We start from the raw sequence: 23,509 nt of genomic DNA on the forward strand, positions 1-23,509 counted from the left end.
GTATCATGGCATGCACGTATTTGTATGCGCGCATAATCAGCTCGCGAGACGTAAGTCAACATGGCTGACAGCCGGCGATTTCAACATCATTCACAAGAGGAAATCAGTGAGAAGAAGGTTAGCACTTATACTAAAAGATAAAATCATTGCCCCCTGCTTGTTCTTACGAAATACGGGAAATATCTACGGTCTGGTACCATATTCCATTCGGCCTCCGGCCTCATGGAATATGGCACCAGACCGTAGATATTTGCCCGTATTTCGGGCAAATATAAAAAAAAAAACTTCTTTGGCTTTAACACGTATTTAGCAAATAGTGGGGGCAAGAATGGGGTGTGGCAAGCTGATGGTCCCCTTGGGTGAATTGCTGTATTGTTTGAAACAGGTGGTAGTCTCATTTTCTGGCTTGGCATGCACTGGTAGTGCAACCTGGTATTTTGAAAGACAACAAGACTTTTGATTTACTATTTTTGTTTGTATAATACAGTTCAGTAGTTGAGACCCAAAGAGATTTTCCCCAGTGACTGCTAGAGTGCGGAGTCTTCATACACCCTGTACTATTGTTTTGTGAGCGCAAGGGGAGCATTGGATGACAACGAGGCGGTACAACGGTAGGCTCACCCCTCGTGCTAACACGCTAGCAAACGAGCAACCGAGGAGCAGCCAAAATCAAGTGCGTACTCGCGTAAAAGTTCAGAAGTTCGCGTAATACGCGCTGTAGAAATGTATACATAGTACGCAAAGTCCACATTGTTAAAGTGGAACAATGGCGGCCCCCATGAAATCACTGACTCCATTGTAGAGTCCACCCTCTAGTGGTGGGGAGGAGAAAAATCTCTTTGTTGAGACCTCAGCAGTTTTAAAGGTCCTGTTTACCTTTAAGGAACAGTGATTTAAAAAATGTTTAAGATAACTCATTTGATGCATATCTGTAGGTCTGTTGTATCACAAAACATCCTACCATATATTTTCGCAATAAAGCCTAAAATATAAGGAGATATCAGTATTTTTCTCATTAAACCATAACTGTAGATGGTTTAGTCTGAAAAAATTGTTATTATAACTATTGTTCATATTTTGTGTATTTAACAATACTTAACATCGATTACATGGGTTCACGGTTTTACAGTGGTCGTCTCTATCCCAAACGCACATTTTAGAACTATCATAAAGCACTGACGCTGGATTTTTGTTTCATCTGCAAATGGTAAAATATGCTTTTAAACTATTAGAGTGATTTGTTTTCATTATATTATATGCAAATGCATGAGGATATGCCCAAGTTAACTGGAAACTATTTTGTAGGGTTAGAAATGTAAAAGGTAGAGAGATTGGTTGAGCAGTCTGCAACAACCAGTGATCGCGTGAGGTTGCTGGTTGGAGCTCTGTCGCATCAGCTTTAGAGTGACTGTGTGGCAACCACTGGGTATGGAGAGTGACTTTTTGTGAATATGAGATAGATTTGGTTGTAATTCCTGCAGTCCTCTGTCAAATTCAACTTATGATTAGTGCAGGTATAGAATATGTATACTGTATCAGCTTTGTCAGCAATTTGTAAGAGAGTATAATATCCTATTATGTGGTATTTTGTTGAGGTTAAGCCAAGTGAGCTGGTTATTTGGAGATGTAGTCGTTGATTTTTTTTTTTTTTTTGGGGGGGGGTTGTTCAGATTAGTCAGAGACTATTTGTTGTCTTCAAATAGGAATATTATGATCTGCAGCAAGGATAAGAGGGAATTTATAAAGTGAATACTTGAATTGAGGTGAATATGAGCATACTGTGTTAAAGTACTGTTAGTGGCAATGAGATGGTTAGAGATGATTATTGTATGCCACATTCAGTTAATTTGCACTTTTTATTTATATCAACTTTGGCAAATGAAATTCTAGATAGCTTAGCTTACATCCTGTATAGTTCAGATGAGAGAATTGGAAATTTGTATCTGTTGAATGAAAAGCTGAAGAAAGTGTTGTGGTACTGTATATGATTGTAATATTGACTTTCATTTGATTTATCCAGTCTGGGCCTGCCCACAGGCACCAGTTTCCATTGAGACTGTGGCATGTAGAATCCATAAAAGACAGCTGTTTAGCCCGGGTGCACAGTAATTTGTAATACAGCTTACATCCTGTATAGTTCAGATGAGAGAATTGGAAATTTGTATCTGTTGAATGATAAGCTGAAGAAAGTGTTGTGGTACTGTATATGATTGTATATAATATTGACTTTCATTTGATTTATCCAGTCTGGGCCTGCCCACAGGCACCAGTTTCCATTGAGACTGTGGCATGTAGAATCCATAAAAGACAGCTGTTTAGCCCGGGTGCACAGTAATTTGTCAGTCTTTATTTTGTGTGATAACAGAATATTATATAAAATGTGTTGTACATGCATAAGTGCAAATAATATATGTCATTGTAATTTGGTTTCAATTTAGGATGAAATATCTGAAAGTGAAATTGTGTATCAGCACAATTGATAGTAAGTGGTATTGAAGTAATAATTGATTATAGTAAAAGGTATTGAAAGCAGTGACTGGTTATCTAATTGGATATAATTATATGTATATATGAGATATACTCAGCTCTCGTAATATGGTTACAGTCTGACTGTGAAATTTGTAGTTGTTGCTTCATTTATCTCCGCATCTTGTGACACTCAATCATATGTTGTACTTTGTAGAATTGTCTTTTGAGTCAGCATGTGATTATTATTTTTCAATTTGATGACGTCAACAAATTGAAAATTTTGATTAAATGCAAAGTATCAAAATTTGCTGAGTTTACGTGTTATCTATGAGAGGTGATTTTTTTCTCCCATTCATGCATTGACTTGACAATGTCCTGGAAGCTGTATATCATTTGATTTCACTCTATTTCCTCTGAAAATTAAGTATGTCATAGCTGAGACAACATATTTTCATAATAGTGAATTTGAGTATTGATCAGATGCCCTTATCAGGGTGAATATTTCTATATCAAAGTAAATTTGTGAATGGAATCAAGACAAAGAATTTTTGTATTCCTCTGCCCTATTCAATCTTACGTTTCACAGCACTGAGTGCATGGGAAGAGCCATGTGGCTCAATTGGCTAGTGCGCCATATGCTTTATATAATACTATACCAGAGGACCCAGGTTTGAATCCAACAGGGCACTATTTTTCTCTTTTTTTTTTTTTGCAGTTCAGCTTCACTCTGATGTCATTTAACTTGAAATTATTTCATCAAGTATACATATCCCCCCCACACACAATTTCCCTTTGTTTGCCAATGCTTCGATTGCTGTAAAATTTTACAAGCTGGTAGAGTTTGTCAAACTGATTATTATTATCTAATAACAGCAAATTCATACATAGCCATTTTGGTTATGCAAATTACGGTCAAAGTTCACACTTAAAAAGGCATAACTTGAAGTTAAAATGAGCCTTACACCTAGAATTCTTTTAAATTTGGTCGTGTCAAGGGCACCTTCAATGATCATGGGAAAATCAAGGGACAGAACTTTATATACTAGTATAAGATTCAATTTGTTGCTTATACATTCATAGCAGTGGCATTTCATCTTGTATGCTACCTTTTAATTTAGACATTGATTTTTTTCTTTTTTTTAAAGAAATGTTGTGTTCAAAGCTCACTAGATTTTTTTTAATCGTCAAATTACAATTACAAATTACAATTCCAAAAGAGACATCTACCACCAAAGTTTGATTGCAAACAGTCTTACCAAGCACAAAAGTTATAAGCCATAATGGAAATGTGCCGTAAAAACTTAACATTGGCCCCTAAAAGTTTGTTGACCCCTGTCTGTGACCTTTGACCTTGTGGAGACCATCAATTTCCCAAGGGACACCCACCATTTAAGTTTGGTTACAAACGGACATACCTATCAAAGTTATATGAGCCATAATCGAAACATACCCTACAAACTTAACATTGGGCCCTTAAAGGGGAGGTCCTGTTCTGGTTGATGATGGCACGTCGAGATGAATTTTTTTGGCAAGATAATGAGAAACTACTTATGAAATATGAAAGAGCATTGAAATTTATGGGGAATTCAAAGTTTGTTTGACAAAAATTGGTCTAGAAATGGCTGAGAAATGCAAAAATACGTCGTCCGATTAAAAGTGTGGGTCCCACACTTTCCCTGTGATACGACCTTACCTCCCTCTACCGTTTGAATTTGACTACATTGGGCTTGGGCTTTTTCAACCGTTATCTTCCGCACACGAGAGCGATGTGTACCGCACGGCTTGGTCTGGGAGGTTGACCTTTTCACCTCCGTGAATTTGGGAGAGAGACGGCGCGGCGTGGGAATATTGCGTAATCATGGGGGTTCATGGCACATTTGCAGAACTGTATGCACGTCGCGTGTGTGTGGAGTTCTGTGATCGCACTGCGCTATACATGTATATCAGCCGTCGCGTCGTTCCGTTTGTTTACTTGAGGGCACAGTCTCCTTTCCTCGGTGTGATGCTGCGTATAGAGCTCTACGGATTCCGACGCGACTCGAGAGCAACTAAAACAATTAGGTTTTGCAAGACGAGGTATACATACGTCTCCGACCCAGAAATCTCGCAAAAGAATATAGAACCTTTCGAAATGAGGCGTAAAGGACAACGAAGGGATCGCGATTATTGAAACTGGACAAGATGCATGCCTTCATCCCGTAGAAATGAACCGACGCGACACCTGGATCTACCGACCCCAGCTCGCGATGTCCTGAGTGAAAAAGTGAGTATACAGGCATTGAGTGTAGAAGTTAGTCAGTCCGACCCATCTTTATCCGTATAAGTGCATGATGTGAGAGCTTGAAGTTTATCTCGTGAAGAATATCCTGTGCCTGCTAGAAAAGATGTATGTAGGATGACCCACAAAAGACTTGATTAGTTTATTTTTTCACCTTGATTTTCAAGGTTTTTTGCGTGTAAAAAGTTCAGAAAAATAGATTTCTAAATAATGAATTTCGCAAGGAGTAATCGGCCAAACGAGAATGAAGTAGGGTCCCTTATGCCGAGGGTTCGTTGATCTGAAAATGACATAAATTTCCTTATTCTGAAGCGTCCATAGTATTCTCAAGATTATGTGTATCGATCCGAAAACGAAATAAAGCTCGTTATTCCAAAAAGGAGATTCGTTAGTCAAAACTGAAGGAATGTTCGTTATTAATTCTAAAAGTGAATAATATGTGCCCAAAGAGAATGGGGAGGGGTGATTATAATTTCTGTCGAGTATAGTTTACATGAGATTTGGAAGGGGATGATCTACACTGTACTACTAGGTAGTATCAGAAACAGGGGAACACAATGGCGCGGCAGCATTACACCCTCGTCGTGTCATTTTCTTTTCCCTACCTTTGAGTAGCCCCTATTTATAATAACCGTTTCTACATCATATTACATAGCTCAGCCTTATGATGTAATTAATCTGTCATATCATAATCATAAAAATGAAGTATACAATACCTGCAACATAACGACTAACATGGCCGTTTGGCGGAGGTTCAGTGGTCCGATGCATCATGATTATGTGCGTGTGTTTGCGTATCATTTTCATTCAATTTTCTCTGCGTAGTATCCCATATACTTTTTTATATGTATTTTGATTTGTCTGCTTTTGTTTTCAAAGCTCTTCAATTACTGTTTGTTATTATTAAATTGACTGAGACGCTATATGCCGTAGAAGACTGTACACGTAGGTTGTTCATTCACTGTGTCAGTTTTGTCCATCTATGTCGATCGTATACATATTGTACATAGATCCATCATGATGAATTGCTGTTTGCTTTGATGTGCCCTTTTCTTTGAAGTGTACTGAATAATTATGAAAGTTATAATAGATGGAAATATGATTTTTTTTTAATTTGACAAGCTCTAAGATGATTTGCAGGTTGCATAATTCCATTTCCATTTCATAATTTGTTATCACAGTCAGTGGGAGCAGCTTGATGTCACGTTCTAAAACTTTTTATGATGTTATGATTATGTTCCCCGGATGAATCCCTTCTGAGAAGAAAAAAAAATAATCTTCAGATGTATTTTTTTTTTTCTCAAAAGGGATTCATCCTGGGAACAATGTGTGTATAATTTTTCATAGATTGTCGGTTATGAATGCAACCAATGTCTTTTCCTTTTACACTTTCATCATAACAAGAAGTAGGCTATGGATACTCTACATCTCAAATGGCACTTTAGTGGTTTCTCGGGACCTCTGAAAATGAAATCAGACCACCAAACTTCTAAACAGTTTATATAATTATTTTGACGGTTCCATCGGAGAACTGTGTCGGAAAAAAAAAAAATGCTTCCTTTCATTGGTAGGCCACGATACATTTCTTTTTTCGGGCCATCAAAATTCGAATTGAACGTTTTTGTAAGCGATACGAACAGGACACCAAAAATAAATAAATAAATAAATAAAACTCAAGTTTGTCTCGGAATTAAGCTGTGAAAACTCAAATGATTCCATTAACAGGGAACGCGGGATATTGCGATGAATCATGGTAGTCAATGAGATACGTTGTATTATACCCGACGTTACTCTTTCAATATACGTTCACGCGTGAAAAAAGAATGAATCTTTAATTCCACTGTATCAATTTTTTTATAGATCTCAGGAGCAAATCGAGAAAAGACAGGAATGCGCATTGGAAGCCAGTCACCAAAGGTAATGTTATTCTTGTAAATATATAAACAAACATGACCTGTTCTTTTTCGCATTGTGTGTGTGTGTGTGTGCATGTGTATTTGTGTTTTTGTTTTATTTTGTTTTGTTTTTGTTTTTTGTCTGTAGATTGTGAAAACACGTAAGGCCTATATCGGCCTATATGACGCTTATTTTTATTCCGCGAATTTCTTATTAGTCAGAATGGAAGGCATTGTGTGAATATCATTTTACTCTGGTACATAAACTAGGGGATGTGCGATTGAATCGTATATTAGTTGAAGAAAATGTCTATTCATGGAACCACGGTAATAAAATTATATATGAAAATGTTTCTGTTTTGTTCTTTATTACACAGGCAGATGTGTTCAACCAAAACAAAAAAACAAAAAACAAACAAAACAAAACAAAAAAAACACCAAAAGAATTGGAGAGGTTCGGACATGCCGATTTTCTATGCCCGGCCACGAAGTATCGCCAGAGACAGTCGCTTTATCCATCTGTCTTGCTCCTGAAAAGTTTCTGCCTCCACCTCTCCGAAGTTCGGCCGAGCCCCTTCACAGCCTGAACATTCCTGGCGAAAACCATGCCCAGCCCGAGGCCTGTCATTCCATCTGGCCCGCTGCTACCCACAGCCCACCTGTCTGAAGAGTTGAACATTGGGGAACGACGTTGATGGCATCACAGCGAGTATCCACGGTGGTTGTTCAAACTGTGTGAACAGTTTCTTTGGTAATCTACTCTGCTGTGGAATCGGCAGTAGACTAGATCATGATGTACTATTAGGTCGTATTTTTTTTTTTTTAATACAGTGTACTGTACATTGTTCTAAGTTTTGCACACAACTATATCCCCACAAACACAAGAGCCACTATTAGGGTTCGCGCGTATGCCAAAAAGCTGGATACAAATCTCGAGATTTACATGGCCATCGTAATTTCGAGATTTTTGCACATGTGCACACAAAATCCCACTAATTTGCGCGATCAGCATCGCGACGGTACCAAAAAAAAAAAAAAAAAAAAAAAAAAAAAAAATCTTGCACTTGATTTCTGAAATAGTGCGCTGATTTGCTCCCGGTGACCGCGTAAACGGTTGACCGAAAATACTTTACTAATCTCCAGATTTTATACTCCATCATTCAAGCGAGCATCACAATAACGGGTAAATGACAACATCACACTACTGTGTGACAGCTGCGTAAATATTGTCGGTATATGCAAACGCGTGAAGAGGGGGAAACATCTAGAGATTTGGAGTTCAATCGTCATCCTGGGTCGTCATCCCGCCATGTTGTTATACGTGTGGATCCGGCTAATGGCGCGTAGATATTCTACAGAATGGAAAGATAAACTTTTTAGGATGTTATGGTTATGTTCCCCGGATGAATCCCTTCTGAGAAAAAAAAATAATCTTCAGATGTATTTTTTTTTTCTCAAAGGGATTCATCCTGGGAACAATGTGTGTATAATTTTTCATAGATTGTCGGTTATGAATGCAACCAATGTCTTTTCCTTTTACACTTTCATCATAACAAGAAGTAGGCTGGATGGATACTCTACATCTCAAATGGCACTTTAGTGGTTTCTCGGGACCTCTGAAAATGAAATCAGACCACCGAACTTCTAAACAGTTTATAATAATTATTTTGACGGTTCCATCGGGGAACTGTGTCAAAAAAAAAAAAAATGCTTCCTGTCATCATCCCGCTATGAAATGAATGATGGGTAGTAGATCCGGCTAATGGCACGTAGGTATTCTACAGAATGGAAAAATAGTAAACACAATATCAATACATGCATGATATTAATGAATGCGAACGATCCGGGTGAACAAGCGCATGTTGTATCATTGTACTGATAGGGTATTATGAAGGAAATTGTACGTATAAGGCCTACGAGTGTTACTTAATAGCCGCGTTTGTACGTACCATAATATAGCGGGTTACCAAGCTCCCCGAAACTCGAGTTTTTATTTTGTTTTGTTTTGTTTTCTTTGTTTTTTATTGAAACCGTTAATTGACACGCTCCAAATTAATTGGTTAGTAGAGTATACTATGCGCTCGGAAACTAGAGTTTGTTGGGTTTTTTGTCTGTTTCTTTATTTGTCTGTTTTTATTTTTGCAGCCTTTCTCCCTCACAGAAATACTAGTAACCCGCTAATTGCCTATCGATAAATTGATAAAACTACAAGCATTGTTCTTGAACCTCACATACATTGTCGAGCGCAAACTGTTGTGGCGTGCGCTATGAATGATATGATATGAAAGATTCGAGTTTTTGTGGTTGACCGTTCACACGTATCTGCGGGCCAAAGATTAGCGCGCTAATAATAACAGCAAGATTTCTTGGGTTTAGCATTGCGCTGCTGACCGCGCTTATTTGTTGGGTTTTTGTCCACTCGTGCAAAGAACTTCGTTTTGTTACCCAGTAATTTGTATACTGTGAATCCCCCTATAGGCGTGTATAGATGGGTAATGAATGCCAGCGCGTTTTCACTTATTTTTCATGTTTATTTTATTTCGGCTGTATGTTTGTTTATTATTACCCTTGTCATATTCAACAAAACAACAAATTACGATGCAAAATGATAATATTATACTCAGTATACACTACGCAACAGTCACTCCAAAGATATTACCCTGAATGCCCATCCCCCGTCACACGGACGTAGGGCCTAATTTACACTGTACTGTGATGTTCAAACAGTAAAAACATTGACTCGACGATCAATCATTAGTTCACACATTGTATACACACATGTTTACATGTATGCTGGTTAATAATTTCTTTGGTAGTGCAAAACGCTGTACAGGCCTGCTGGTAAATTCCCACAAGATGTTCGTAATCTGTCCTTTTTAGTACCTCGGATAAGCTTGATTTTCAGACATTTCCTTTTTTATGTCGAAGGTATATTTTCTCTCTTCCTTTTCTCATACAATGTATTATCCCTGTGAATTATCCCTGTATGAATTTTCTTTGCAAATATGTGGATCGACCGTAAGTTTCTTATAAATAATCTATTACATCGGTAAGTATGTAAATTTTGATATTAACAAACAGGCAATGTTCGCACCTCTTTGAAATAATGGCAGAGAGAAGTTTAAATCTGCGCTTTCAAGCACAGCGATATGCTTGACGTGGAATTATTATAGGTGATACACGTATATTGAATACGACTGGGAAGAACACTGTCGAACCGAAGATAATGATAATTCACATGTTACTGCTCAGTATTCTCAGTGTAATTCATTTTTGTATAATATTCACATTATTAGTATTATGTCTCGCCATCGTTGTTGTTCCTGTTACTGGTCATTGGTGTTTTTTTTTTTTTTTTTTTGTATGTGTGCTATATATGCCTATATCTCGCGAATTGTGAAGAGGCTAATGGCTGGGAGCCAATGATATCAGATAACGTGGTCGATAGCATTAGCACTAACTGGAACGGATTCCACGTACTCTGACGTTATGAGCATCGTCAAAATAATCTTGACAAAACATATTTTCTCCTCAATCAAAACAGAGGTTCTCAGGAGGTTTGTGATGACAACTTATACAGAGAATGAAGTTATTTGTGATGATGATAATAGTACAGTATTCATGATAATCAATACAATGGTATAAAAAACGATAACAACAAAGGCAACAATTTCAAGCGGCAATACCAATTCCAGGAGTTAGCCTCGATTTTTTTTTAATACCACGAACTGCGTGTTTGTGACTGATGAAAAAAAAATTAAGTGCATTAATTACTTCACGCAACCACGTTGGCCTCATTAGCTGTTATACGAGTTGATAAGAATAATCACAGAAATATTCATTTTGAAAAGTGATTGACACTTCGTTTTGTAATTGTACTTACATTTCCCTTGAAATGTTGGTATGTACGGTCCGATATCACCATCTCCGGTTCTGTCCGAGGTCATAATGTGCAATAATCGTTGATACTGGTTAGCTCGGTTAGCTTCAAGAGGGATAATTATAAAGCGAGATGCCAATCCAGAGCACTTGCAAGATAAACTTTATACACTGATGAGAAACTAACTAACTGTAAACAATCGAGGGAACTTGATTAACCACAATTGAAATGCTCTTCCAGGGAATATAAAGCATATGAAAATATGTATATAGGGTTCACCTTCAAGATCAACTCTTCTTGTTTTGTTCTTATTTATTTATTTTTTAATTCAATTATTTTTTAGTGTCTTTTTATTGGACTTCATTGTACTGGAATGATGGTGAATAAAACTAGACTGAACTAAACTAGAACCGAGTTTATAATCCTTGACAAGATCAACCTTGTTTTGTTATGTTCGTCAAGTTCACAGCTTTGTCGACCTCATGTTTCAACAAGGAACTGTGAATGGAAAGATATCCCCTCCCTCTCTCCCTCTCTCTCTCTCTCTCTCTCTTTGACCTTAGTTTCAGGCTTACCGTGGTGTTTTGTTTCAGTTTTTACATCAGAATTGTCGGAAAAGATTTGAATGTAATCCATGGTCGGGGAGGTGTACTGCCGCACATTTTCAGCCCTCGTCTTACTGCATCCGATTGAGAAATTGCCTTTTATACATCGACGTTTATAAGCATTAGAAATCTGATCAGTGTTTTTGAAGTATCTTTGACAAAATAAATCACGGATGTACATAATCGAGAAGAATTCAAACCTACGACCTCCTGATCTCCGGACAGGCGTATTTTCAGGAATATATTGACATCTTATTCCTACACAAAATTTTGGTACACTGTCTTTTACATCTATGTATCTGTGTATGCCCAAAATGAGGTGGATGTGATGTATACAAAATCTATAAAATGATACATGTATCTATAGTTCACACCAATGTCTCATCTGTATTATGGTTTGCGAATTGTCTCCATGTTGATACTTTATAGTTTTCCCCTCCAAAATAGCCCAAAAGAGTCTTGCTATTATTTAAAGAGAATTGCTGCAGTCTGTAGGCCTATCGTTATATTTTTATACTACATATATGTGAAAATTATTTACCATAATACACGCATTTTTTTTTATATTACAATGTTTTTGTATATAAGATCAACAGATTTATCATTATTTATTATAAGGTTTGTTTCTTAACTACTTACCTTTCCATATCAAACAAGATACATTGTTTAGCACTCTCAGAATTGTGATTGAAAAAAAAAATTATGTGGTGTGGTTTACGTAGGTACATGTATACAAGTATATATATATATATATATATATATATTATATTATATATATATATATATGTAAAACTGTCTCGAAATTACTCAAATTTCCAGTTCTATTCTGAAGAATGGGAAAAGACACGCGAATATACAAGCGGTGTTCAAAATTTACAACACTGAAATACACATGTACAAACATCTCTGTATGAACACTGTCAAACACTGTACAGTTTGTGATAATGTATGATGGTCACTGCATGTTATAGATTTTGCTTGTGGAGATAAATTGACAAGAGTTTTCGCTTGACGGCATCGTCTTCCATACGGTTACAGCACGTTATTCCGAAGGTTCGTTATTCCGAAGGCTCGTTATTCCGAAGGCTCTTCAGTCCGAAGTTTCGTTATTCCGAAGGTTCGTTATTCCGAATTTCATTTTCGGATTAACAAAATCTTCGGAATAGCGAACCTTCCGGATATCGCTAGGAAAATGTTCGGATTAACGAACCCTTTTTCATTTTCAGATTAACCAACCTCTAGGTATAGGGAATTTGTGTGTTTCGGATTAAGGAACCTTCGGAATAACGAACCTTCGGAATAAAGAACCCTCGGAATAACGAACAGCACTCTTCCATATACAGCCAAGATTTCAACCTGCAGATGAGCCAAGACACCTTGTTTCATACGTGAGTATATAGGTATCATAAAAAGCTATCATTGATTTGAAATTGTAACACGACATTTCCATATTATTATAGAATAATGTAAACCTAAATACAGAATCATATAAAATGTCTTTCAGGGTGTCTTACTAAAAATTGTTTGATTAAAACATTGTTGATTTCTCCGTACCGAAACTTTTATGGATCATCACATCGCCTCCAATGTATACGTTGTTTATAACAATATAATATACAACGCTCAGTAAGATTTGTGTAATATGCACCATGACTCCATTCTGTCAATATATTTCGAGTTTTGCAGTCGAATTTCACTGTGGGGTGTTTGAGAGATGTACATCATGATAACTGCTAGGGAGTTGAATGTTCCAGCATGATCCTGTCGAATTTACTTGTATATAGGTATACATCGGAGCTCTATTGTAGCTCGATCCACTAAACATGGGCAAGTCAGTTTGCATGCTATGCACAGTGAAATCAGTGAAATTTCGGCCACTATAATTATTCTGAACAAAACATACGACCCCATCGGTGACAAAAACCTGACAACTGATATTATATATAGCATCCTAACCAGAAGTTTCCATGAAGTATAATACAACATAAATATGTAACCAAGTCACTGAGGGGGTTGTACCAAAAATAATTCTGTTTAAAATATTTTTGATTCAAATGATTCATCACATCGCGTTCGGTACGTGTTTACTTATTTTGTTTATAACCATCGTTTGATGATAAGAAAACAAGTGTTGTCTTTATTATATTCCATGAATACTTCACGTACAAACCGTTTCGTATGATACCTGGTCGTAATATGGATCATTCACGTAAACAAATCCCCGCTCTTATTTTTTTTTTTTTCGGCAGTTGTAACGGGGAAGTGACTGTATGTGTATCAGACACAGCTATAAGAAAAAGTGATTTCATTCATACAAACGTGTATTGTTACTATTTTGTCGCATGATTTCGGACATGAATTTCATACAGTTCAGAAGCAGCAGTGAGATTGAAATATCAACATACCTATAGAGATGACCCTTAGTTGCTAAACATACCGATTTGGCAGTCCAAATCAAGGAACCAGCCAATAAATGGTGTATATTTTCCTTCTCTAATTCAATTCAATATAATAGTTATTAATTTCTTTATTTCCATCTTTAAGAAGACATGATTAAGAAAAAACTTTGAATTTCAGAAACTCAAGTACTGCCTGCAGGCCTACCGGTAAGTGCAGTGTCGTTGATTTTCAAATGACAATTATGTCGCATAACTCACATTATTATCAAACATAGGCTCTCTCTAAAAAAAAAAAAAAAAAAAAGATCGAGTGAAAATATTCACTCTCGAAGGGGTGATGGACTTAGTTCCGTAACATTAAATTAACGCTAAATCTATAATCATCGTTTGATGATAAGAAACCAAGTGTTGTCTTTATTATATTCTATAAATACTTCACGTATACGTTGTGATACCAAGGAGGTACTACGTACGATACCTGCCCGTAATATGGGTCATTCACGTAAACAAAAATCTCGGCCTCGAATTACACGATTGGTAACAAAAGCTATCATTGATTTGAAATGGTAACACGACATTTCCATAAAGAATAATTAATGAACCTAAATATAGAATCAAATAAAATGTCTTTCAGGAGGTCTTACTAAAAATTATTTGATTAAAACATTGTTGATTCCTCCGTACCGAAACTTGTATATGGTTCTATCACATCGCCTCCAACGTATACATTGTTTATAACAATATAACGCTCAGTAAGATTTGTGTAATGTGAACCATAACTCCATTCTGTCAATATCGGCGATGGAGCTCTCGTAGCTCGATCCATGGCATGGGCAAGTCAGTTTGTATGCTATGCACAGTGAAATCAGTGAAATCTCGGCCACTATAATTATAACAAAACTGAACAAAACATACGATCCCATCGGTGACAAAAACCTGACAATTGATATTATATGTAGCATTCTAACTAGAAGTTTCCATGAAGTATAATACAACATAAATATGTAACCAAGTCACTGAGGGGGTTGTACCAAAAATAATTCTGATTAAAATATTTTTGATTCAAATGATTCATCACATCGCGTTCGATACGTGTTTACTTATTTTGTTTACACGCGCTAAGCAGAATAAAGCAGAATGAACCATTTGTCAAGCAGGTAAGTCATATTATTCATGACGTGATTGACAATACAGACTTTGCCACAATAGTTCCGTAACAGTAAATTAACACTAAATCTATAATAATCGTTTGATGATAAGAAACCAAGTGTTGTCTTTATTATATTCTATAAATACTTCACGTACAAAACGTTGTGATACCAGGGAGGTGAGCACCTCTCTGGTGATACCAAGGAGGTACTCCGTGATACCTGCCCGTAATATGCATGGGTCATTCACGTAAACAAATATCCGCTCGTTAGCTTTTTTTTCGGCAGTTGTAACGGGAGGTGAGTGTATGCGGTAAATTTTGATTTAAAAAATGATAATAAATGAGCGGACGATAGATTGCCTGAATTTCACCCAAGCATATTTTTTTTTTTTTTGGGGGGGGGGGGGGCTGTAACTTCACAATTAATTTCTATAAAGATGTAGTGTCTATACTAATGTATTTTGGCTCATTTGGAGGTTGAAATCTTGATGCAAACTATATCGTTTCATGTTGTGTGTGAAGCTGCAGCCTGCAATATAGGTGTAGCGTTTCAAATATCATTGGCGTCGTCTATCTGTTTGGATACTTTCTGAAATGTCTTCCCAAAAAAAAAAATCGGAAGTTACCGAGTTTTTTCCTACTTTTGGGAATTGTGTCCGAAAGAATTATAGGGTGACTATGGTCGCGATTATTCAATAGTGCCTCACATGCGCTGATCAAGCCTGTGTCAAGACAGTCATGTAAATACATGTATAAACGTATCTCTGCGCTGGCGATTTGAACATCAAAAATTCAATCGAAATCCATCTAGGATCTTTTTTTCTCTATGTGTGTAGTAGCTAGTACACGTGTATCTAGTCTTCAAATTTTCATGTTCGAATAGAATATGATAAAATCGTTGATGCCGGTGGTTCTCAAGTACAGACATACGTGAAATATCTACAGTCGGTGCCATAATCATTCAATTACTTTCTTCGGACTCACAAAGTTTAGTACCCAATGGCACAACCGTGAATACATAGTATTCAATGGATGGAGCTGTACATGACTAGACATTTGGATCATTTCCATAACCAGGTAGGTAGGGGTACAGTAACTGGTATCGGCGACCCAACACGTTCAATGGGGTTACGATACCGGTGTGTGTTCCACCGTACACTTTGAATGAAGCAAGTGGCTGGGCATTGGGTATTGTGTGTGTCTCTCTGGTGTGTGTAGGCCTGAACGGCGAGAGTTGGGAGAAGTGGTGTGTGTAGGCCTGAACGGCGAGAGTTGGGAGAAGGGGAGAGAGATTCTGCCAAGAGTCCTTGGGGAGCTCGCAGAGTGTAACCTTAGGAAGGCCTAAAAATAGATGTGTTTCGGTCAAGGGGTCAGGAGGGCCTGTCGCTTCGTGGAATGGAAGGAGTGGTGGCTGGAGTTTGGCTCGCAAAACGCAAAGACAGTATCGTATTGCAATGGAAACGGCAGGTGGCGCTCTGTAGGTAACGGTCATCCTGATAGATGTTGGAAAGATTTTGCCTTCTTGCAGCAAATTACTATGTACTAAATTCGTAATTTTCTCATCTATTTTACACTGTAATGTGAAACGAACCATCATGGATGTTGATACTATCCTTCCTCAACACAATTTCATCAAGTATTCTGCAAATACTAGCAAATAACATTCTGATACGCAACATAAACAGGAACAGGACCATTGCTTTAAGTTCATTGACCCCTGCCAGTGACCTTTGACCTTGAGATGACCTTCATATTAGGTAAAATGTGTAACTTTGTACAACCACTCGATCTCGAGTTTGATTGAAATTGAAGTCGTCACTAGAGAGTTATTCAAGTTTTTGTTGCGTCACAGACAGACAATGGACAGATAGATGGCGCAGGCGGTCCCTTAGTCTCCCCTCACCTCCAGTGGGCTTGACAAAAATAAACCAGTAGTCTGGGTGCGGCCTATACGCTAGCACAGGCAAATTATTGTCTATCCAGCTCCGAGTTGGGCATTATCCGAGTTGGGCTGGGAATCACTCCAGACAAGGAGAAAGCATCAGAAGCTTTGCATGTTGTACAAAATGAAAAATGGTCTAGTCAATGTCCCCCTGTACGTTTACGTTCAACCCAACACACATGACACTGCCCCATTTCACTGGCATGTATTTGCTGTAAACTGATGGAGCACGTTTTAGCCAGCAAAATTATGAAGCACGGGGACGAAAATAACAACATTTTTCCCCTGCAAATATGGCTTCCGTAAGAACATGTCATGTGAACAACAATTACTTGTTTTCACAAGCGATTTACATAGGAACTTGGATGCAGGGCGTCAAACGGATGTTAGAGTCATGGATTTTTCAAAAGCTTTTGACAAGGTTGGACATGAGTGGCTTTAACGTAAACTGGACTACTACGGTATCAGGGGGAAAAATCTGAAATGGATTCAAAGTTTTCTTAATGGAAGAAGTCAGAGGGTCGTTTTGGATGGTATTAAATCTTCCTCAGTAGCGGTAGGATCTGGAGTGCCTCAGGGGTCGGTTCTTGGGCCTTGCCTCTTTCTACTTTACATCAATGACTTGCCTGATGGTCTCGCGTCAAAGGTTCGCCTTTTTGCCGATGATGCAATTTCTTACATGACCATCGACAATCAACATCATACGCAAAATCTTCAAGAGGACCTAAACAAAATTGGTGACTGGGCGAAAAAATGGATGATGGATTTGAACACAGATGAGTGTAAGGTTTTGACAATATTCAGGAAAAGAAGTAGGGTGCAACATGTGTATCATCTAAATAACGCCCCTCTTGAATCTGTTGAATCCGTGAAGTACTTGGGTGTAACCATCACTTCTGATTTGAAGTGGACCCAACACATCAACAATACTGTCAATAAAGCCAATAACGTGCTTGCATTTCTAAAACGCAATCTTCGCATAAAATCTGCTGATGTTAAAGCCACAGCTTACAAAACGTTGGTTCGACCAATTGTTGAGTATGCTTCCACAGTTTGGGACCCATCTACCAAGAACCTAATCCACCAAGTGGAAATGGTCCAGAGAAGAGCTGCGCGATTCACTTTAAATCGCTACCATAACACCTCGAGTGTCACTAAAATGCTACAAGAACTTAATTGGACCACTCTGGAACAGCGCAGAGAAAATGACAGGCTAATTATGATGTACAAAATACACAATAATCTCACTCCTCTTTCAGCACAGGACTATATTATCAAACAGGCTACACAGTTAACGAGAGCCTCGCAACCACACTCCTATCAGGTACCATATTCGAGAACTGAATCGCATCGCCATTCGTTCTTCCCAAGAACTGTAAGGAACTGGAATTCCCTGTCGTCAGAAATTGTTTCAGCGCCATCTGTGGGATCATTTCGAAACCGTCTAACGGTTGATCACAGTGGCTAGTTTGTTTTTTTTTTCCGTCAAATTTTCTATGTGCTTGTAAATATCTGTAAATAAATTGTATTATAATGTAAATAGCACCAGTCTGCAAGAATCTTCAGTCTATTGAAGGAGGCAGACTTAATCAGAAGAAGAAGAAGACACCAGTGGTAATAATCAAAAATTTACCCAACAATGGCACAGAGCTACAGTTTTCCGGGATTCATTCTTCATAACGACTGTTAAAGACTGGAACCAACTCCCTAACGCAGTGGTTCAATGTCCATCATTGTCCCTGTTTAAGCAAAATTTGAAGCAATTTCAATAGTCGCGCTCTGTCCACACGTAGTGCTTCTCAACAAGTTAGCGTGGATGTGTCTTCTTGGACATTTGCTGACTAAACCATACAGATACAGATACAGAAATACGGTATCATATAAATAAATTAGTTTTTAAAACATTTGAATTTATCTAAATCTTTACTGCATCTAATGGTAAGGGAGAGATTGTTCCATATATTACATTGTAAACTTTCTAAGGAGGTAAATGCTGCATTTTTTAGTACAAATGTCCTGCTTGGCACAGATGTTCCATAGGGCAATTGAAAAATTTTCATCTAAAGAGACACTCTGTATCTATGCAAATAAGCCTTAATTTGCATAATTTATGCAGAACTACATATAAAAATTATTAAAAAATATATGTGCATCCAGCAGAAATACCTAATTTGGTAGAAGTATTCTATAGAGTATTTAGAAACAATTCCTGCAAAAATTGATTTCATACCTATGTAAATAAACATAAAATAACGCAAGTTATTGTGCAAAAATCTGCATTTTTGAAAGTAGACAATAACTTGCGTAATTGCAAATTTTATGTTTATTTACATAGCTATGAAAGCAATTTTTGCAGGAATTGTTTCTAAATACTCAATAGAATACTTCTACCAAATTAGGTATTTCCGCTGGATGCACATATATTTTTTAATAATTTTCATATGTATTTTTGCATAAATTATGCAAATTAAGGCTTATTTGCATAGATACAGAGTGTCTCTTCCAATGAAAAAATTCCGATTGTACAGAGGAACATGTGTGCCAAATAGGACATTTGTACTATAAAACCCAGCAATTACCCCTTTTTTCGCCCTTAGCAAGCCTACTAATAGTGATGGTGCTATTTTTCCAAAAGCCGTATCACCAAATGTCTTCGATTTGACACTTATTTCAGAGAGAATTTTTACTGTAATTCAAGTCTTAATCACTCTCTGTCTGATTCCTTTAACATTTTTCTTTCTCTTCAAATCAGTCAAACTGAACAGTTGTTTTACCATGCCTCAGGACTATTACACTGCAGGTCCCTTTGACTTTAAAGGTGCATAGTCCCGGTAGTGTAGATGGCGCTGTTGATGATACTGCCGATCACCGTTAGCATTGATACGAAGATTACCGAAGCTGAGCTGTCATCAAGAGTAAAGTGCGTAGGTGTTGCTAAGTAATGTCGCCTTCGTCGTCTTCTCTGCGCATCGCGCAGTCTGTAGTAATGCCAGGGTGCTTGCATATGTGCTTGCTATTATGACATCACAAAAGAAGTTTGCTAAAGCTGTCATCCCCCTCAGCCGAATCATGAGCCGAACTGTGATCCGACCACTGACTACAGTGAATCGGACTTCTTCGGACTCGGGGAAGTGGGCCACAGCGTAAGCGCCAAAGAGGAGTCGATAGCATAGGTCTCTATAGGAAACTTGCGCCGTGCGCCCACGTACGCATTTGACTAAAACACCGGGATCATGCACCTTTAAGACATGTCAGCCAGGTACCATGCTTTGAGAAACATACTTTGATGCCAAAGTGAGTAAAGACTGGTGAACTTTGATGGCAAGCACATATCTTAGACTAAGTTTCCACACAAAACAGCTTGACGGAGTGGAGTATTAATCAAAATAATTATATATGAAATAACTGCCACTAAATGATGTTATAGATAATATTTCAGAATGCATGATATTAGAAAGAGGAACTGCACATTGCATGACACGTCAGGAACTTACATGAAGTCATGCAGCTGGTGGTCTGCTTTCTATAAGTAATGATAAAATGTCTGTTTTCACATGACAGTACACAACATTTTTACAGGATCTTCTTCATATGATGTCAAAACGGTTATCTATAACCATTGAAAAGTTTGGTCATTTTCTCTTTGAGGTTGGTACCTTTAATCACACACTTCCTTTGTGGTTTTCATGCTAGCTCTTGCTTTAGAAATCAAACCATCACACACTATAAAGTGAATTGACTTTGGCAACTCAGTCTTCACAGAAATGCTATGAATCAAAACACTCTGCATTTGCTAGAGTATCTTTACAAGGTCAAAAATCCTTTATTTTCCAGAGGTTTTATTATTTCCAACCAAGGTATTGTTATCCTCCCACTCTGTTGTCTGCTCTTGTCTGTGTCCCCATAGCATTCCATGCTTATTATACCACCGCACCTATTTCCAATCAGTTCCCACTGTCTACTTCAACTGTTTGCCTATGATTGTATTAATGCCAGAAACCAATCCTGCAGTGTTCATTCAGGCACAAAATTTTGAACAGTCTGGGTATGGAAAATGTGGGCTGACACTTAATAAAATGAATGACTTGAAAACATAAAAGTCTACATGCAATTTTGACATCAAATATGGCTAGCACATGCTTCCCTTGAAGCTTGGTTTTAGCTGATATTAAACTGTGGAACTGACATGAATACAGTATGTACTATGATGTAACTAAATATTCATTTTTACCTAATGATTAGTCATTTACTAAATTACTTGATCGAAAGATCGGTCTGTATCTGGTCGTCGGGGAAATGTTATGCGGAGACTGCGTCTGGCTTCACGGATCCCCTCCCTATACAGACCGAAGTCCATGATGCCGGCTCCTGTGTAGAGCGGTCGTGCACAGATCAAATGTTACAATAAACCAAATTTCAGACAGCTTTATTACATTCGAACAAGTTTGACATGACATGACACATTATGCAGCAATATTTGGGGTAAATTTCTCACATTGGACAATCGAAATACTCACAGTAACTAGGTTATAACGCAGAAATTTTATCAATATCGCAACATCGCCGTTCACAAGCTGTAAGTCGCCATTTTGAATCTGTTAGCCAATCACATGCGAGGTATGTGTTTTAATAAAAAAAACACGTAGTGCACTACCTCGCATGTGATTGGCTTATGGATTCATATGTTTCTCCAGTTTGAACGTGACGACGCGACGGGCTGGTTGATGTGTGTTTTACGTTGAAAATGTTGATTTTGCTATAATACAAGCTTAAATTTGCTGACCTAGGGCCGTGAATTAGACGCAATCGAGAAGGGTGAGGTACCTCACCCAATTTTCCATAGAGACAGTGGTTAAGAACATCCACACAGCGATGTGTACTATCAACTTCCGTCTGTCTACGGAGGAGAGCGATAACGTCAAAAAAATAAAAGACTCCTCCGGACAGACGGATCTTTCTGTCTACTAAATTACTCTCTTTGTGTTGGTGTTTGTCTTTTTTTATGGAAAGTGGGATGGCACACAAGATAGTTTTTTTTTTTCTTGTTATCTTTAGTTTATCTAAAATTTGCTCAACACGAGCTAGAATGTATGGGTTTTGTATGGATTTGTAAGGGAAAACAAAATTTGACTTGTACCTTTAAAATCAAACAGTCACATTAAAGCAGAATCAATATCATCTTGTAAAGATAAAGCATTGAAGTCCTCAAGGTATAGATCACATTAAAATCAGCAAAGAAAGTGAGCTATAATCAATTGAAAGAAAACCATAATGATAACAACAAATTTAGGTACAGGAGAGTAAACAGGTCTAAAGAAAGATAACAGATACAGTCACAAATTACATCTTACTGATTTTGGTTGAAAAAAGAATAAAAGAAACATTTAGTGGAGATGGGCGAAAAGGGGAAAGGGCGAGACAGCCATAAGAGAATAGAATGAAATCAGGTAAAATGCTCTGAAATTGTGGAAAGGAATGATGAAATAGAATGGAGCAGGAGAGGGAGAAAATGAAGGTTGGAAAATCATGAAGATATTGGAGAGAAGTGAAGTTTCATGAAACCAAGGGATAGAAGTGAAGTCAGTGGACGATGTGGGCTATGAAATGCAGAATCAAAATGATGAATGGAGAAATGAATCAGGAATGAAAGGTAAGTTGAGGAGAGACTATAGAATACGAGAAAAGAAAGGAAAAAAAATAATGAAAGCTAAGAATGTGAAGGGGAGGGGTTGAGTGGATCATAGGAATGATTGCTGTGTGAGAGGGAGGGAGAACAAAAAATTTAAGTTAAGTATAAATGAAAAGGTTGCTGTGGAAGAAAGGGAATGGAAGAGAATCTAAAGTTGAAGAGTAGTCCTGACAGCACCAAGAAATAACCTGTAAAGAAACTAAGATAGTGAAGAGGTCCTAAAAAGGACTGTTACGTTGTTAGGAAGCAAGAAATAAAAGAAGGAAAGAAGTAAGTGGAGGAGAAACAGAATATAGTATAAGAGAAAGAAAGAAAGGAAAGTGTCTATAGAGTCCCCTTTTCATTTCTTAAAAACCCTGTACATACTCTTCACTTTCAACTCTGATAAATTTAGAAAGGATGATGCTACTGATTTGAAAGTTGGCATTAATCATGGACAGAATGATGAGCATGTCGGACAAGATCGAGTGTTGGGAATTGACTGGCGGACTGCTGGGTGATGGAATGAGCAGTAGTGAATATATCTGTCACTTTATGTAGGTTTGTGGAAAAATTGGTGTGAGAAATCATAGGTTTGAATCCTGCTTGAATATGTAAACCCATGATTTCTTTTGCCATGGCTGCTATTAAAAAAACACTGATAAATTTTCAGTGCTAATTTATGCCGTACCGTACAATGTAGGGCAATTTGTCAATCCGTTGCATGCTTGACAGAAGAATTTGATGAATTTGAATGATTACCACTGTATGTTAAAAGGATTAGAACCAGCACCAGCTGTCGGGTGGGAGCTTGGTGGTCTAGTGGAGAAGATGCCTGTCCGCAGATTAGGAGGTCATAGGTTTGAATCCTGCTCGAGTACCCCCATGATTTCTTTTGTCATGGCTACTACTAAAAAAAAAACTGATCAAGTCAGCAGTAATTCGCATTGATGTAGGCCCATAGCGAAATATATGTGGTCTGCAGATGGCCATCTGCAGGCCATCCGATAGCTATCCGATGCTATGCCATCCGATAACTATCGGATGGCAATTTCACATGCAAATTAGTTACCATCAGCAAGCCATCGGCTAGCAGATGGCTTGCTGATGGGTACATCCCGATGGCTTGCTGATGGGTACATTTCCCGATGGCTTGCCGATGGGTACATTTCCCGATGGCTTGCTGATAGCACTGCGGATGGCTATACCTACTGGCCATCCGA

At 37.8% G+C, this 23,509-nt stretch overlaps 1 protein-coding gene and 1 pseudogene across 1 annotated transcript in view; one reads left to right on the forward strand and one right to left on the reverse strand.

Annotated features, from left to right (window-relative positions):
* Nucleotides 1–23,509, reverse strand: part of LOC140238363 (transient receptor potential cation channel subfamily M member-like 2) — a 370,479-nt gene that overhangs the window by 257,494 nt on the left and 89,476 nt on the right. The gene's annotated exons all lie outside the window — the stretch shown is intronic.
* LOC140238362 (uncharacterized) lies at nucleotides 4,655–12,441 on the forward strand (annotated as a pseudogene).

Source organism: Diadema setosum, chromosome 14 (genome assembly GCF_964275005.1).
Source record: "Diadema setosum chromosome 14, eeDiaSeto1, whole genome shotgun sequence".
NCBI classification, from domain to species: domain Eukaryota; kingdom Metazoa; phylum Echinodermata; class Echinoidea; order Diadematoida; family Diadematidae; genus Diadema; species Diadema setosum.